General features: G+C 45.9%; 1 pseudogene; it reads left to right on the top strand.

Annotated features, from left to right (window-relative positions):
- The window catches only part of LOC147669086 (N-acetylneuraminate-9-phosphate synthase pseudogene), a 70,016-nt pseudogene extending 52,510 nt beyond the window's left edge, over positions 1-17,506 (top strand).
- The last annotated feature ends 794 nt before the right edge of the window (positions 17,507-18,300 follow it).

The following is an 18,300-nucleotide window of genomic DNA, read 5'->3' as shown; positions in this document are numbered from 1 at the left end:
GGAGACCAGTGGGCTGCTCCATTCCCTAAGACCTGATGCCACTGTACCTGCTGCAGAGCTGTGCCACCACTTTCAGTGCCACCTCATGGTTAGCTATAAAAGAGGCTATGAATAATATATTATTCTGTGAAATAAAATGGGTTCTATGTATGGTGTAAAAGAGGCTTTGTGTCTTGGGTGTCATAAGGTTGAATATTGAGGTTCCCCATCACCGTTCCAGATCGTCCCTGAGTTTATCGAAGGTCCAAAGTCTCAGCAGTTGAAAGACATTTGATCCTGATGCTGCATGTGAACTTGACTACACTTTCCCTTTGCTCTGTATTAGACTCCTGCTCGGAATACCTGGAATGCTGTGAAGGGATCGTCAGCGACTGCCCAACCAGCACAGTGATCCTACCAGGCAGGAAGGAGTCTCTAAATAGGTAGACACCCTTAGGGCCACCTGCACAAACCTCTTTATCGGTCTCAAGCAGGCTCATTCACAGAATTGTGCTGTTTGCGAACGCAAAAGGGCATTTTGGCACATACCCAAACCCAAATAGCGATTAGGTAACCTGCGAAATCAGCAACACCAAGCGCATGATGAGGGATTAACTTTCTAACACCAAATCACAGTGGTGTGTATGAATGTTTTTTGACCGAAATGCAGTTACAAAACATTTGCATTTTACCACCAAATTCAATTTGGTGGTAACCCATTCACAAAGGGAAAGGAGTCCCCAAGAGACCCCTTCCCCTTTGTGAATGTTTGTAAAAGCATTTTTTAAGAGCAGGCAATGGCCCCACAGATCACTGGTTAGTCTTAAAAATGAAAACAAAACTCTTAATTTTTGCTTGTGAAACAAATCCCATTTTCCTTTAAGGAAAATGGCTGCATTAAAAAAACAAAAAGATTGCTTTATATAAAAGAACCCCAGCAGGCCACCATCCCTATGATTTTAGCGATTCCCAATGAGTTGCAAACCAAGACCTACCTCATTAGAAGTCATGAGGTAGGTCTCTATGCAACACACTGGGAATCACAAAGGAAACTCAAAAGAGTTTCATACATTTGAAATAGTGATTTCCTAATTAGAATTTGCAGAAAAACACAATTAGGAACTCTTTACTTCAAACCTTTGTAAATGTGCCATCTTGCTACTGGCAGACCATCTGCTAGGGTCTAAAGGACCTCTTTTCCTTAGCTAGTCTCATAATAGGCCACATTCACAAAGCTATTTTATATGCCTAAGGCAAAATTAATTATGCAAAAACTGTAATCTACAACCAGGCATGATATTTTGTGATTTACAGAATCAGGTAATGCAGATATATACTACCTGCAAAAGCACTTACAAATATGAAAAATACATAAGGCATCCATTTACTAAACTTGTTAGTTTAGTAAATGACTGGGGAATTGGAACTTTCCATGACAGGGTTATAGGGCTGACCTTCGGGAATATAGGGAACAAACACAATGTTGTATCTTTGTAGGTATTTAAAAACATGCACATAATTGTTTTCTACTGTTGTAACCAGCACTTTCTGGTTGGCGGAAGGGATGCCCCCAGCCAGGCATAGCCTACCACTCTCGCCAAGGGTGGATGATTACACTTGCTGTATAACCTGGGCTCACCCTGGTTAGCTTGGCACTGAGCAATCAGGCTTTCCTTAGAAGGAATGTGTAAAGCAAAGGCACCGCAGTAACTCTTGATAAGTACACTGAGCATCACAAAAGAGACTTCACACAGGATGTATGTAAACAACGTTTATATTCAACACGCATATTCAATCAGTATAACATGAACATCACATCCTCTTAGGCATAAAAGACATTTGGAAATATTACTAGCAGTACTAGGCCCAATCGTATTGTTATGATATTACTATTATGCAAACTGTGGGCAAATACTAATCTAATTCCGAGAGAGAGAGAGAGAGAGAGAGAGAGAGAGAGAGAGAGAGAGAGAGAGAGAACGAGAGAGAACACCCCAGACTACCCTACCAATAAAATCCCACACAGTTATAGGATACACCCCGGGGCACAGCAATGTCAAAGATATGTACATACATGAAATGAGAACACTGTTTAGCAGCAAACCAAGCTTAAGCCATGTGGGTAAACCTAATGTCAGATGTATTGGGCTTTTGACATAAAATCAACGTATAAAGCGGCACCGCCGACAGTGTTGTGAATCACAGGCAGTCCACAGGCTATCGCTCCCACTCACACCACACTCACTCCTCACCACTACACGGTGTGACCGGTATCAATTCAGTCCATTAGGATCACTCTTGCCCACAAATGCACTCAGCACTCTAATGTGATGCTACTGGTAACCAGCAGGTCAATGGATAACACCCTGCAGACTCCGTCGCCCCAGTTTCCCTCCACCTTCTAGTTCACCCCAATGGTCCTAGACCCGTAGATGAAAGATAACCAGTCCTGCCTCCTGGATACTAGGCTGCACGCTGCCAAAGTCACACTTAGTCTGGGTCCTTGGAAAGCAGGTAGGGATATGTAGCAATTTTTAATTAGGAGATAGACATAAACAAGGGGAGTTTAGCAGCCACTCAGGAAGTTCACCCACAGGTCTCAAAATACGGATGGAGTTGCACAGTTCCTTGACCCGCTTCCGAATGTCTCATAAGCATCCTTCAACCAAGTCAATCTCTCATGGTACTTACTACCTAATGCCAAAAGGTCTTCCGGAGGGGTGAGGTGTGAAGAGTGCAGTTGGTCAGCCGCAATGAGGGTCAAAGGGGAACAACAGATGTATAGGGAGCAACACAGTGAAGCCTCTCAGTAGGAGGAGGCACCCTGATTGTTACGCAATGATCAGGGTTGTGCCCAGGCAATTGGGGCACAGCGTCTGGTGCATGTTGGTATGGATAGCACCAGACACTTCCGGTCTCAAACACAAAGAGTTGCAAATTCCATACCTCCCTGGAAATAAGGCACAATGACCAGTGCACATTGAAATGCGTTGTAACAGGCAATTCCAGTCACACACAATGAATGATTTGCAAATTTTGAACCTCCCTGGAAAGGAGGTACACCGTCCAGTGCACGATTATACAAGTTACAGCTGACCAGTCCAGTCACATACACAGGAACAAGTTCAGCAGCGCCACATAGGTAGAATGAAGCACTACTACGGGTACACCCCCACCTTAGAGGGTCACACCCTGTGATTCAGACACCGCACTCAATGAGCATGCAGTTAGCATGGTGCACGAAAGAGGTGTGGCGCAACTGACGAAACGGGCCACGCAGGGTCCCACAACCGGTGAATCTGCTCACCACCAACTAGACACTTCAAGAGACAGGGTCACTGCGGTACAGGAACCACACACCTTAGATGAGGACAAGATTTCTGGGGCTCTGCACTAGGTAATTCGGTCACCCGAAACAAGTCTTAATTCCATGCTCACCTTGTGCTGCCAGTTGGGATTCAGCAGCCGATGTGGGCACTTGAGAGGGCACAATTCTCCAGATGTCACAGGTAGATGGTGTAGGTTCCTTGTGGAAGCTCTTTGAAGTCCCTGAGATCTCCAGAAGAACATTAGGCCCACCTATGGTCCCTTGGAGAGCACATTTTAAAGCGCCACACTTCAGCAGGTTTTTGACCCAGGCCAGCCACTATTCAGAAAGGACATGTGGTCCCCTTCAAGGGCAGTAATCCTCCTTGTGAACAACAGAGTCCTCTGGCAATAGCACCATGGAGTCTGGGTTATCAGGTCCTGGGTCCCCACAAGCGTATTTCACCTTTTTGCTGAAGGATGTGCTGGGGCGGGATTTTGATCACTATCTTATCACTCTAGATCTCAACCCCGTTCTGGTCGACTGAACCTTTGTTGCCTGTCATTGAGGAAAGAAAGTGCATCTCTTACCAGGTTAGTTCAATCAATAATGGACTCGGCTCGGAAAAACCACAGACTACTTCTAAGTTTAAAGATTTATTATAAAGTCAAGATTAACTGCAGATACAGGCATCTCAAAATGAGATTCACAAGATATACGGGCCCCACTACATACATGTGCTCCCTGAAAGCCCTCAGGCGAGCAAAGAATACCACAAGAACTAATTCTAAAATCAAAAGGGCTGCAAGCATAGACACATATTGTGATCTCTCCGTCATTTACAGCAGGAGTGAAAGGTTCAGGTTAGGCTGTCCCTACCCTGCTCTGGATGGTATCCCTACTTAACAGAATCCCAACCTATCAAAAGGTGTCAGTTGTGAATGACTTCCTAGGAAGATCACTCACTCTTAGTCTCTAGGTGAAAACCTATGATCTCCAGTCATGACCCCTCTCTTCCTACCCATCCGCTCTCTAAAGGGTCCTCAGGCATCTGCTCTAACTCCACCCCGGGGTACTGACCCTAATACAAAAACCCAATTACAGTTGGAACGCCCCTCTCGAGACGCCCCTCACGTGGTGTCTCTTCTGGCTTTTTCCATGATGATCTTCATTTGGGCCTCGTGCGTTAGAGTTGACCTTGCTTCTCAGACTCTTCTCCGGCCCGCCGATACCCCTCAAACATTCCTGAACCCTCCTCCATGTCAGTACCAGTCTCCTAAACAAAACTCTATTCATCCAATATTTAATTGGATCCCCCCTCGCACATGCAGACAGACATCCGCAGTTAGAATCCCAATTCTCATAAACTTCTAACAGAAGTTTGCAACATTAATTCTCGGTACAGCTTGACTTGTACCAATACGTGCAAATCAGAAGTCCTTTCATCATTTCAGGCCTACATCATTTCTCGCAAAGCTAAACTAAAGTATCAGGTTAGCATCTTATTCTTATTTAATGAGAAAACACATCTATGCAATATAAATCTAACTAATAAACAAATCATTATAGCATTAGTGCAATCCATATTGATGCAAAAGAACCCCTTTCCCAAACTCTTTCAGCTCTGGCCATGAGGCCTATTCCGTTCTGTGCTCTGCAGCCTGTCATTTCTTCCATTAGCAGCTACATAATATGGATCAGGATTAATCACGTTTAATAAGGTTATACATTTTCCACACATTTCTGCATTAGTTCCACTTCTAAATGAAATCTTTAGATTAACTACACATTCCAAGATATAGGGGAATATACTTCAGCACTCATAGCATTTCTCTTTATGATTTGTGCGTACTACTTGCAATTCTGATGTACTCATACATTTTGTTCAGTTTGCGCTCTCTCAGTTCCCCCCTTTGATGACCTCTCGGGGTCATCACTAACATTTAAACTGAACTAATTGCTAATGCTCCTCGTTTATGCGTTTCTAGAGCCCTCAGGCTCCTGAACTGATTGTCTTGTATTGCAGCTAATCTCTGTAGCTGTTCTCTCCTGGATCTCTCCAATCTCCTTGATCTATACCATTGGTATGACCTCACCAATCCCCACAACATGATCACACAGATCACTATTATGATGATAGGCTTCAGCACATACCACACAATGCTCTTTCCTAGGTTGGCGAACCAACCTCCAACTTCGCCCATTCCATGGCCCACTTTTTCCTAAACATTTTCTTTAGTCAGGTCTTCGATCTCTTTGTGAATGTTAGTTATATTCATAATGACTTTCTCCAGGGGCTTTGAATTGTCTGGAATGTAGGTGCAACATTCCTGGACCTTCAAAGCTTTACAGACTCCGCCCTCTTTTGCTAGCAGGACGTCTAATGCAAGACGGTTTTGAAGCACCATGGCCCTTATCGATTGCATCTCACCTTCCACCAGCATTAAGGATCTAGCAGTGCTGGCAGACAACCTGTCTACGACTGTTGCCAGTCTCCTGATTTTGACATCATTCAGGATCAGTCCTAAAAGAGGAAATGCAGCTCCAAATACATCTCCAACTATTTCTGCATCTCCCAGGTCTCTTCTCCCCCTTGCTGAGGCTTTGCCCTCGATGATCTCTAAGTCTTGGGCATGGTATATTTTGGGGAAGACAATTGCCAGGTAACATGATCCATACCAGTTGTCAGGTAGTCTCACGTAGGCATTTCTCCCACATACAAAATATACATTGGGAATCACTTGCATTCCTTTCAAGAAATCCTTAGTGTAATATTCTAGTCTAAAAGCATGTTCACAACTGACTTCCCCTACGAATACATTTTCGTAGTACGTTTTACTTCTGTGAAGGCATAACTTCCCCCTCTGTGTGCGATCCAAAGCTATTGGACCACTACTACCCTTCCTCTTGTGTGCCTTCTCTTCCTCGGTCCAATCTGTTTTCCACTGTCCTGATTTCTTCAGGATCTTTTGCCTTCTGTATCGATCATCCACTTGCCCTATAAACTTCTTCTCGACTTCTGACACTTTGCATGTCAGGTTATTTCTGCGGGCATGTGAAGTATCTAAGGTATCCCAAGGAATGAAGAACTTGGCCAATCTGTCTTCACTCTTCCAGTAGTCCCACTTGTTCATCTGCTTGTAATTTGGGACTTCTGGTAACACTGAATCATAATTGGAGAAATAGTATTCAAAACTATCTCTCCCATAAAATATACTAAGCAATAAGCTACATGTAATGCCATATGTCAGCGGGAGGTGATGATATCTAATGCCTTCATCTACAGACGCCGGCAACTGCATGCAGACGTAGCAGTCCTTGACCTCCATGGCATCCACGTATTCATACAAAAGTTTAGCATAAGCATTTGACCTATAGTCGCCTTGGGACTCATCCATGTGTAACCTACGGGCTTCTGCTGCCAATAACGCTTTCTCCTGTATGTTTTCTACTTTCTTACCAGCAACAGTGGGTTTTGGTGTCACTACAGATTTTTCATCTGTTACCTTTGCCTCACTCTCATGTCCCATTACATATGATACTGTAACTACTAAAGCTATTAAAAGTATTACTCCTACTATTAGTGTGCCTATTATACATTTGGCTCTACGATTCGGGGTGCCGGCCTCCATTTCGTCAGACAGTATGATTGCTTCTCCTTTTCCAACACAAAGTTCTTTTCTTCTTTGTTCCTTTACAGTCTCTCTTGATCATTCAGTCTTTAGAATCACACAATTGGAAGCTGGCAATCTCCTTTTGCAAAAGTCTTTTTAAAGCTTCAACACAGACAACCCTAGCCCTTCTCCTTCAACTTATAGGAAAGTCCCTAAGATTCTCTGCTTCCTAGGCGCTAGGTAATCTTCCTTTTTCTTGCTTATTCACAAAGTCTTTAAGCATCTACCACAAGGCTTGGGCCTGCGGCTTGGACAGCATAATTCAATATTTCCATACGAAGAATGTGCTCTTCATGGCTTGTTATCTTTGTTCCAAAGTCGAGGAATTGCAATTCGGTGAAAAACATGTGCTTTAACTTGCTCAAGCGGGGAGGGTTGGGGAGTGTGAACGTTAGTGACCCTTCTGCTTCGACTCCGGGCACTAACAGCTGTACTTCTACTGTGATGATGGGTTCAGAGCTGGACACCAGCACCGCTCTGATCCTCCCTGTCGCTCGTTCCCAAGACATTTGTCGCCAGATATGTCCACTCAGGGGTGGCGTATCTTCTGCTAGGCACACGTACTCTTCTTGATCTTCTTAGCTCTGGTGCTTCAGAGCCCTGAGCACCTTCTTCCAGGTCTGAGTCTTCGGATATTGGAGGAAGGGTTCTCTCTGGATTTGACCTCAGGCTTGAACTCCTTCTTTGAGGCCAGCTGGCTTCTCCACGTCTTACCCTTCTGCTCCTCGTCCTTCTGCTTTGCTCTCGCTCTCTTTCAGCCTGGTCAGTGTCTGATTCGTACTCCCAGCTACTTTCTCCTTCTGTAGCGTCCTCTGTTTCGCTGTTGTACTGACCGTCCTCAGGCTGGTCAGACTCGTTCCCAGCTTCTTCTGGCACCTCCACAGCTTGGCTGGCCCCCTCTATGGCTTCCCGGTCCACAGCTGGACTTCCATCCGAGAGAGGAGCTGTTTCTTCCAGAGGTGCTGGAACCCTCCGCGTATGAGACGCGTGGATCCAATTGGGCAGGCCTCCCACCTTCACAGCAGTGTTCGTGATCAGGATGATCTGGTAGGGCCCACGCCACCGAACATCCAGGCAGCTTCTTCTTACGTGCTTTTTCACAAGCACCCAGTCTCCAGGGCACAGGTCATGGCACGGGTCCTGGCACGACGGAACCTCGGCAGCCTGCACCTGAAGGGACACAGATTGAATGGCATCAGACAGACCCTTACAATAGTCCAGAATCATATCATCTGTGATGTTTAACAGTGCAGCAGTTGGCACAGACGGCAATCTCATTGCCCTCCCCATTAACACCTCGTGGGGTGACAGTCCCGTTCTTCTGTCTGGGGTACTACGGATACTCATAAGGACCAATGGCAGAGCGTCAGGCCAACTCAGGGACGTTGATGAACACATCTTGGCGATTCGGGACTTGATGGTACTGTTTATCTGTTCTACAATTCCCGAAGCTTCTGGTCGGTAACTACAATGTAATTTCTGGTCTATGTTCAGGGCAAATCATCTTCACAAGCTCGCTGTTGAAATGCGTTCCCCTATCTGATTCCAAAGAGGCCGGCACCCCGAATCTTGGTATGAGCTCCCTAAGCAATAACTTAGCTACTGTGAGGGTGTCCCACCTACGTGTAGGGTATGCCTCGACCCATCTGGAAAATATGCAAACAACCACCAGGACATAACGAAGGCGGTTGCACCTTGGCATTTCAATAAAATCCAATTGCATCCTGTTGCATGGACCTCCAGACCTCCCTATGTGACTCAATGCAACTGGTGTTCTCTTTCCTACGTTCAACTGCTGACAGGTCACACAACGCTGGCACACTGCTTCAGCTGCTACTCTGAACTTAGGGTTGTACCAGGTTTGTCTGAATACTCTCAGCATAGCATCTCTCCCTAGATGTACTGGACCGTGTATCTGTCTGGCCATTGGGCTCACCATCTCATTGGGTAGCACTGCTCTTCCATCTGCTGAGACCCAGAAATGGGCCTCACCTATCACACATCCTGCAGTTGCCCATGTTTGTTTTTCAAAATCGGGTGCATTTTCTTGCATACATTTTAGCTCATCCCAAGGGTCGACAGTTTCCAATATCATAGCTAATTCAGTTCTTACATTTATTCCGCCCACTTCCACCTCCGTGAAAGAGCACCCTTGCTCTGCACAATACCTCGCGACTTCGTCGGCATATCTATTGCCTTGTGACACGAAGTCCATATTCCTGGTATGGGCGGTACATTTTACAACTGCAATACCTGCTGGACATTGCAAAGCTTCTAACAGCAAACGTACAAACTCTCCATTACGAATGGGAGAGCCTGAAGAAGTCATGTAACCTCTTTGAGACCATAATTGCCCGTAATCATGAACTACCCCGTAACCATATTGGCTGTCGGTGTATATGGTGACTCGAATTTGGTTGCTTGCCAGGCAGGCACGCGTCAATGCAATAATTTCAGCTACCTGAGCGGAGTGTACTCCTTCCAGGCATCCGGCTTCCACAACTCCAGTAATTGTACAAACAGCGTAAGCTGCTCTCAACTGCCCAACTTCCTCTCTTACACATGAGCCATCGACAAAGAAAACTTCATCGGGGTCAGTCAGTGGCTCATCCACGATGTCAGGTCTCGGTTTGGTGCATAGTTCAGTCACATCAAGGCAATCATGGTCTGTACATACATCATCATCTATGTCACTTGGGAGTGGCATCAAAGTAGCAGGGTTCAAAACAGAGCATCTCTTGAGAGTCACGTTCTCTGCCGCAAGAATGACTTGCTCATAGCGCGTGAGCCTGCTATTGGTCAGATGCTGTGTTTTGGTCCTGGTCATCAACAGTTCAACAGAGTGGGGCACATACACCTCTAACGGGTGCCTCATTACAATATTTTCACAGCGCTCGATACTGACACCTGTTGCAGCAACGGATTTGAGACATCCGGGCAACGCTGCGGCTACTGGGTCTAAGGTAGCCGAGAAATAGGCGACTGGTCTACGGGCATTCCCATGGATCTGAACCAAAACAGACAAAGCACAACCCTCTCTTTCACAGCAGTAAAGCAAGAATATTTTATCGTAATCAGGCATTCCCAGAGCAGGAGCACGACACAAGTCCTCTCTCAGCTGCAGGAACGCCATCAAACAGTCCTTGTCCCATGGTACCGGATCACTCACCTCCTTGTGCGTCAGTTTTTGCAAGGGTTTTGCTTTCAGTGAAAAGTTCGCGATCCACTGTCGGCAATAACCCACCATCCCTAGAAACATCCTGACCTCTCTCTGTGTCTTAGGCACATTCATCTTCATGATCGCCTCTATTCTGTCTGGTGACACTTTTCGTTTACCTTTCTCAATTCTGTGCCCCAAGTACTGCACTTCTGTCAGGCAGTACTGCAATTTTCCCGGGGACACCTTGTGCCCATTAACAGCTAGGTGATTTAGCAAAGCAATGGAGTCCTCCCTGCAAGCTTCTTCAGTTTCTGACGCCACAAGTAAGTCGTCTATGTACTGAACCAGAACTGACTTCTGGGGCAGCACTAGACTTTCAAGATTTTTCTTCAACAGCTGGTTAAAGATCGATGGGCTCTCTGTATACCCCTGAGGAATACGACACCATGTTAGTACGCGACCTTCCAGCTTAAATGCGATTAGAAATGGCTCTCCTCATCCAGAGGGATCGAAAAGAAAGCCTGGCAAAGATCTATCACAGTGAACCATTCGGCTTGAAACGGTATCTGAAACAGTATCACTGATGGATTCGGTACCACTGGACAACATGAGACAACTATGTTATTAATTTTTCGGAGGTCCTGCACTATCCTGAATTTCCCATTTGGTTTCTGCAAACCCATAATCGGGGAGTTGCATGGACTACCCACGATTTCTTTCAATATTCCCTGCTTAATCATGGACTCGATCACGGGTTTTATACCTGCAATCGTTTCTGGAGTCAGTTTATATTGGGGTGTTCTCGGGAACTCAGCATGCGGTTTCACTACGATTTTCACTGGGTCCACTCCCTTGACCAGTCCGATCTCCTCCCCAGTGAAATCCCACACTTCTGGTGCCACGGTCTCTCTTAGATCCCATGGGAGCTCATCCACTGTCAAAGTGGGATACAGCTCCACACATATTCTTGAATTTGCGACTTTGAAGTCAGCATCATCATCATTGGTCAATACCTCCACTCCTTGTGGTGTGCAATATATTGTACAATTTAATTTGCACAAAAGGTCTCTTCCTAACAGACATACAGGACTAGAATCACAAACCACAAACTGATGTTCATCGCTGTATTTCCCTATTTTCACTTGCACTGGTTCTGTCAATGGGCTGGTTATTCTCCTGTTTGCAACCCCCACCACTTGAATGGTCTCTCAAGACATGGGCAGGCCTGGAACTGCGGCTGATCTTATTGTGGATCGGGTGGCTCCTGTGTCTACTAAGAATGTCGTGGGGCACCCTGCCACTTCGGCCTCAACGTAGGGTCCCCTTTGGTCCACCTCTAAGGCTGCCCCGAGGGTACAGTCTTCTCTCTCTACTCTCTGTCCTGTCAGGGGATCAACATAATAACACTCTTCTCCTCCTACAAAAAGAGGCATTTGTCTATAGGTCTTTCCCGTTGTCCCTATTCTGGGTGGCTGAGGGAACTGGGCTCGTGGGGGAGGGGTCCCCCCTTTGAGCACCTTTCCTTGGTATGGTGTTACCCCTCTCGCTGGAGTACTCTGAACCTCTTCCTCCTCTATCTCCTGTTCTCCGATTTCAACGTTGTAGGGACACTCGCGTTTCCAATGCCCCACCTCGTTACACTGGTGGCACCGAGTCGTCTTCTTCAATGCGGCAATGTCTACCCTAGGTCTAAAGGTGGAGTTCTCCTCATTGCCCTTGTTCTGCTATACTGTTTCTTACCCCCAGTTCCTGTTCCCTGTTGCTGTTGCTGCTGTCCACCCTTACCAGCTGACTGCATCTGTACTACCATCAGTTTTTCTTTCAACTTCTTTGTCTTTGAGTCTATCTCATCACAGCAGTACCTAGCATATCTCAGAATTTCATCCAAAGGTTTATTTTGCCAACAAATCAAGTGTTGCTGAATCATTAAACTAATATCCGGTCTCAAGCCCAAAACGAACTTAGACACAAATTGCCCTATGTCTTTAGGATCCATTACATCCAGTCCGCTATACTGTTTAAACGCCTTCAGCAATTTCTCATAATATTCATGAACTGTCTCTTTGGGCTCTTGTCTAGTTCGATCTATTATGACCCAATCTATGTCCTGCATTGGCACCTTGTCTTTCAGCCAAGTCATCACTCTCTCAAATTTTGCCATTACTATCTCGGACGGTCCATTGGTCCGTGCATCTCTCTCTGGTTCTGCTGTGGGCCACTCAGCACTAACCTTACATGCTGTCCACAAGTCTCCTGGTACCACAATATCAAACAGTGTGTTCAGATCTATCCATAATACTTTGGAGATTTTTACGAACCTCTCCACCTGCTTGTACCACTCGACTGGATTCTCCCTTAATTTAGGGAAGGAGTTGGTAAAGGCTGCCAAGTCCCCCCTGCTCCATGGCACATGCACATAGTTCCCATTTGCAACCTCACGCAAAGGGTATGCCTCTACTCTCTGCAGTCCTCCCTCCTGGGACATCCCAAGCATGCTTCTCCTAACGGTCCCCTTCTTGGACCACCTTTCTTCCCATTTATCCAGCGCCCTCCACGTCCTTATTCCAGTGATCAGTTCCCTTATGTGTGTTTTCAATCCTCCTCTCATCTAGGTCCTGGTCTGAATAATGTAGCCTATGGTTACCCTGTAATGCTTTGGTCCTTGACAAGTCTACCATATATTTTCCCGCCAATTCGACTAATTTCTCATGTACTGCTCTCGCCTTTCGAGTGATGTCCTTTGCCATGAACAGTATTTCATCCTGCTCGTACATCTCCATTCTCTCTAGAGGCAAGGTACCATCCACCATGTCATCCAGATCTGACTTTAAGCTGGCGACATCGAGTCTCTTGGCTTTTATCTCAGCTCGCAGTATGTCTTTATTAGGGTATTCACTGGTCTCTCTTCTGTCCCAGCTCCGAGTCCTACGCTTAGGCTCCGGGGAGTTAAGGAGAGTCCTCCCTTGTTCCCATCTCTCTAAGTCCCATGCTCGACCATCCTGTCTTGGAAGATGGTGAAACACGGGCCTGTTTCCCCCAATCCCATTTTGTCCATTCTCTCTGGCCTCTCTTACTTCGTGGCAAGATTCTCTGCTGTTCTCCCTCTGATCGCTATTCTCTCTCTGTCTTGTGTCACTCAGTATTCTGTAAGTTCCCTCTCTGCTCCCCATCTCCCTTGAGCTGCGTTCCGGTCCGTAATCACAGGGGTCATGGCGAGGCCTCTCGCAACTCCCGTTCTGTCCACCATTGCCAGACGCATAGTGGGTACACTTAAAACTATTTCTGTACTCCTGCGTTCTCCTATCCCCTTCGCTGTGACTTGGGCGGGACACCCCCCCACACTCAGGGCTCCTGTTTTCCAGGTTTGCTCTACCCTCACTCCTGGTATGACGAGTGTCTCCGCTTCCATCCTGTCCCTTCCCGTCCCACTCCGGACTGCTTTCATCAGCCCCGCAGTGTGTCCGGGTCCTGCTATCCTGGCTTTCCCTTCCAGCTTCCGCTGCTATGATGCTTTTGTGAGCCTCTACTGCCTCATCCCATTTCTTCATATACTCGCTTAGCTCCTGGAAGGATTTCCGTCCTGATCCCCTCAGATCCATTGGCCATCTAGGGCCCCCTGGATATCCTGTTGGCTCTTCTGCTGTATGTACCGGGGTGCTCCACTCCCTTGGTCTTGGCAACTGACTTGGGGAATAGATTGTATCGTTCCTCCTTGCCATCTCCGCTCTCTCCCTGTCCTCTCGTACCTGTTCCTCCCCTCTAGCTCTCTCTGGGTCATAAATCGATACTATAGGGCCTATAGTAACAGGTACTTGCAGGGCATCTGGCAGTGCGTAGGATGTGGCACGCTCCGTCTCTGGCCCCCTCTGTACCACAAACCTTCCAACTACCTGCTGCACCGGACTAGGTTGAGACAATTCTTTGCTTGCAGTGGGATCCCAATCTGTAATGGGAAGCGGTCCATGCTCCCCTATGGCAGGCCCCCCTTCCCTGCCTGTCTCGACATTCCCTGTCTCTTTATTGTACGGGGGTGGCCTATCTGTTAGTAACCTATTTATCAGGCTATCTTCTGTCTCGCTCTCATCATCTTCTTCCAATGGGCTCTTGTTTCCTGCCACCTCTAATACTGGGTACAGTTTGTTTACTTCAATGTTATGCACTCTCCATCTTTTTGCATCCGCATCCCATTTGGCATCCTGCACTGCCCTTACCGATCGTTTCACCCTTTCCTGTCGTCTATTCAGGTTCCTCTCGTGCGCTGCCCTAATCCATGCATTGAGAGCTTCAAACTGGGTTGGTCTGGGCATAGGTCTCATTGAGGTCATGACTGCTTTTAATCGGTGTAGCACCTCTAATCTGAATGTCCCATACTTTGGGAATGTCAGTTCCTCATTTCCTTCTGTAATCTTACTCCACTCTGAAATCCACAGTATCGTGTGTAGCCCAACATTTGCCGCCATATAATAAGCCGGTGTACCCTCCGGCGGGGCTTCTTCCCCTTCATACGATCTCCGCCTCTCTCTTTTAAAGGCCGCTCTTAACCATTTAAAACATTTCATGATTAAACGTACAATTTCCAGCCTCGCTATTCTGTTTACTTCCTGATGACAATCCACCAATCCTAGCGCGGCTTTGCTAGCTGGCCTATCACAGCGCGGTCTTGCTCCGGCCGGCCAATCCCAGCGCGGCACTTTCTGACGTCACTCGTCTCCGCTTCGCAGCAGCACCCCTCCTTTCTCAGCTTGTCTCCCGGTCATGCATGCGTCCCATTCATACACTGAAAAAAATGACTACTTCCGACCAAGCGGTCACTTCTCTCGACTGTACGTCCACAGTCTATCTGTAATTGTCACCACCTCTGACGAAATATCTATCGTCTCTCTGATAGGTTGCTTACACACACAGTAACTTCCGACCAGCGTCCGTTACTCACGCACTCACTCTTACGTTCCCCCTATCTCGGTCCTGCGGGCGATCAATGGTACCTCATGACCCCCTTCACACTGGTTGACAATTACTCTGGATGTCTGATACACCCGAACCACTTAAGCTCTCTTTGAACTTAAGATTTGCACCGGTTGCGCGCGCTCACAACCTGTTCCACAGTCACTCTACAGGCATTCAACTCCGCCAGACATTACAACATAGATACAACACAAAAACACCGCAATCTAACACGCATGACCCTTTATACTCACTCTCGACCGATACTGCTGCTTTTCTGTCTCACGTCATCCGGACCTTCTTCGGCGGGCGGTTCTTCCGGTCATCGATCTCTAGGGACCTCGGGGTAATCTAACCTGGCCTAGATCACCTTCCTCAAGAAGGCAACCATCCTCTATAGCTACCAACTGCTGGGGCGTGATTTTGATCACTATCTTATCACTCTAGATCTCAACCCCGTTCTGGTCGACTGAACCTTTGTTGCCTGTCATTGAGGAAAGAAAGTGCATCTCTTACCAGGTTAGTTCAATCAATAATGGACTCGGCTCGGAAAAACCACAGACTACTTCTAAGTTTAAAGATTTATTATAAAGTCAAGATTAACTGCAGATACAGGCATCTCAAAATGAGATTCACAAGATATACGGGCCCCACTACATACATGTGCTCCCTGAAAGCCCTCAGGCGAGCAAAGAATACCACAAGAACTAATTCTAAAATCAAAAGGGCTGCAAGCATAGACACATATTGTGATCTCTCCGTCATTTACAGCAGGAGTGAAAGGTTCAGGTTAGGCTGTCCCTACCCTGCTCTGGATGGTATCCCTACTTAACAGAATCCCAACCTATCAAAAGGTGTCAGTTGTGAATGACTTCCTAGGAAGATCACTCACTCTTAGTCTCTAGGTGAAAACCTATGATCTCCAGTCATGACCCCTCTCTTCCTACCCATCCGCTCTCTAAAGGGTCCTCAGGCATCTGTTCTAACTCCACCCCGGGGTACTGACCCTAATACAAAAACCCAATTACAGTTGGAACGCCCCTCTCGAGACGCCCCTCACGTGGTGTCTCTTCTGGCTTTTTCCATGATGATCTTCATTTGGGCCTCGTGCGTTAGAGTTGACCTTGCTTCTCAGACTCTTCTCCGGCCCGCCGATACCCCTCAAACATTCCTGAACCCTCCTCCATGTCTGTACCAGTCTCCTAAACAAAACTCTATTCATCCAATATTTAATTGGATCCCCCCCTCGCACATGCAGACAGACATCCGCAGTTAGAATCCCAATTCTCATAAACTTCTAACAGAAGTTTGCAACATTAATTCTCGGTACAGCTTGACTTGTACCAATACGTGCAAATCAGAAGTCCTTTCATCATTTCAGGCCTACATCATTTCTCGCAAAGCTAAACTAAAGTATCAGGTTAGCATCTTATTCTTATTTAATGAGAAAACACATCTATGCAATATAAATCTAACTAATAAACAAATCATTATAGCATTAGTGCAATCCATATTGATGCAAAAGAACCCCTTTCCCAAACTCTTTCAGCTCTGGCCATGAGGCCTATTCCGTTCTGTGCTCTGCAGCCTGTCATTTCTTCCATTAGCAGCTACATAATATGGATCAGGATTAATCACGTTTAATAAGGTTATACATTTTCCACACATTTCTGCATTAGTTCCACTTCTATATGAAATCTCTAGATTAACTACACATTCCAAGATATAGGGGAATATACTTCAGCACTCATAGCATTTCTCTTTATGATTTGTGCGTACTACTTGCAATTCTGATGTACTCATACATTTTGTTCAGTTTGCGCTCTCTCAGATGGCTCCCACAGGTATACTGTTGTGTGTTTTTGAAGTTAGGGGTGGTTTAAGGATTTCCCTTTGAACCACAGATGTCTCCCCTAAAATGTAGGTTTGTCTTCCATTGGGCTGTGGAATGCTTATCTAAAATCTTTGGTGGTCCCTAGAGGCTAAATGTAAAACCTCTCTCTCCAATTCTATCCGCTACAGAAACAGTTTGTTGTTCTATTGGTATACACATGGTTTATACCAGTCCCTGGTGAATGCACCGATGTGCTCCCCTGACCTGGAATTGAATTTTGTTTCTCCTTTTATGTAATCATTTGTATTTCTAATAAAAATCGAAACTGTATGTATCTATCTTGGTTTTCATGGAGTAAAAAATATTTTTTCCAATGAAGCAGGATATACAGTTTACCAAAACCGCATTGTGTTGTGGTTTCCCACAGCCACCACAGCCAATCACACAGACTCTTGGTCCCATGACTGTGTTTAATTTTCCCTTCTTCCTCAGTTAACTCAGTTACATCCACTTTTCAGAGGTTGGTGTAAGTTCAGGTGTCTTCAACTATCTAAGGCTTCTCTTCCTTTTTCGGTTTTCAGGGTCATGAAAGAAACAAGGAGCAGTGACAATGTCTGAACCAAAAACATGCTTCCATCATCTGTTGAAGTAAACCTATAAAAATCAGTAACCATGCATCCTTTTTATATTTGTAAATGTTGCCATGCTAATGACACATTGTTAAATTCAACTAGAGTTTTTATGATGTCCCTCTTTTACATCTCCCATTTTACGCTGTCATCCATTAATTTGTAATCCATTTCCTCTGTCTGTCCTTCTTCTCTCTCCGTGGCACTGGACTCCTCCTGCACTAACCATTGTGATGGAGCAGTTGTGGCTTTCCGTACCTTTAAAGCTTGATGTTTTTTCCTGCATCGTTGTGCCACCAATGATCACTTACCCTTCCGTAGAGTGAGCTGATGGATATTCAAGTCGGTTGCCGTTTCTGAATACGAAAGCCTACAAATCATTACCATATGAGGCTTCCACTTCTACAATTTCTCCCGCTCCATGGGCCCACCAGCTCTACATAGTGGATGACTAGTCCGCTAACTACTTGAACGCAATAAATGGACAATCTTATCAGTACCCTTGGTTACTTGGAAGAGAGGGTTTGTCTATTTTTCAAATATCACAACATAATCTTGAGCCTTGAAAAAGTCGTTTTACGACAAAACACGTGTCAGCTGTCTCATTGTTGCAACAACGTGTCAACAGTGGTGAAGATCTCAGATTACCACATATGTTTTGTCATTTGCTTCTATTGTCATTAAATTGAATCCTGACTTTCATGAATCAGTAGATACCGACTTTTTGTGCTCTGCGCTGTCAATTAATGTACTAATAAAATCTGTAACCATGC

This window comes from Lissotriton vulgaris, unplaced genomic scaffold (genome assembly GCF_964263255.1).
Source record: "Lissotriton vulgaris unplaced genomic scaffold, aLisVul1.2 SCAFFOLD_383, whole genome shotgun sequence".
NCBI classification, from domain to species: domain Eukaryota; kingdom Metazoa; phylum Chordata; class Amphibia; order Caudata; family Salamandridae; genus Lissotriton; species Lissotriton vulgaris.
Note: the sequence above shows the minus strand (reverse complement) of the source record. Positions and strands in the feature narration are given on the sequence as shown.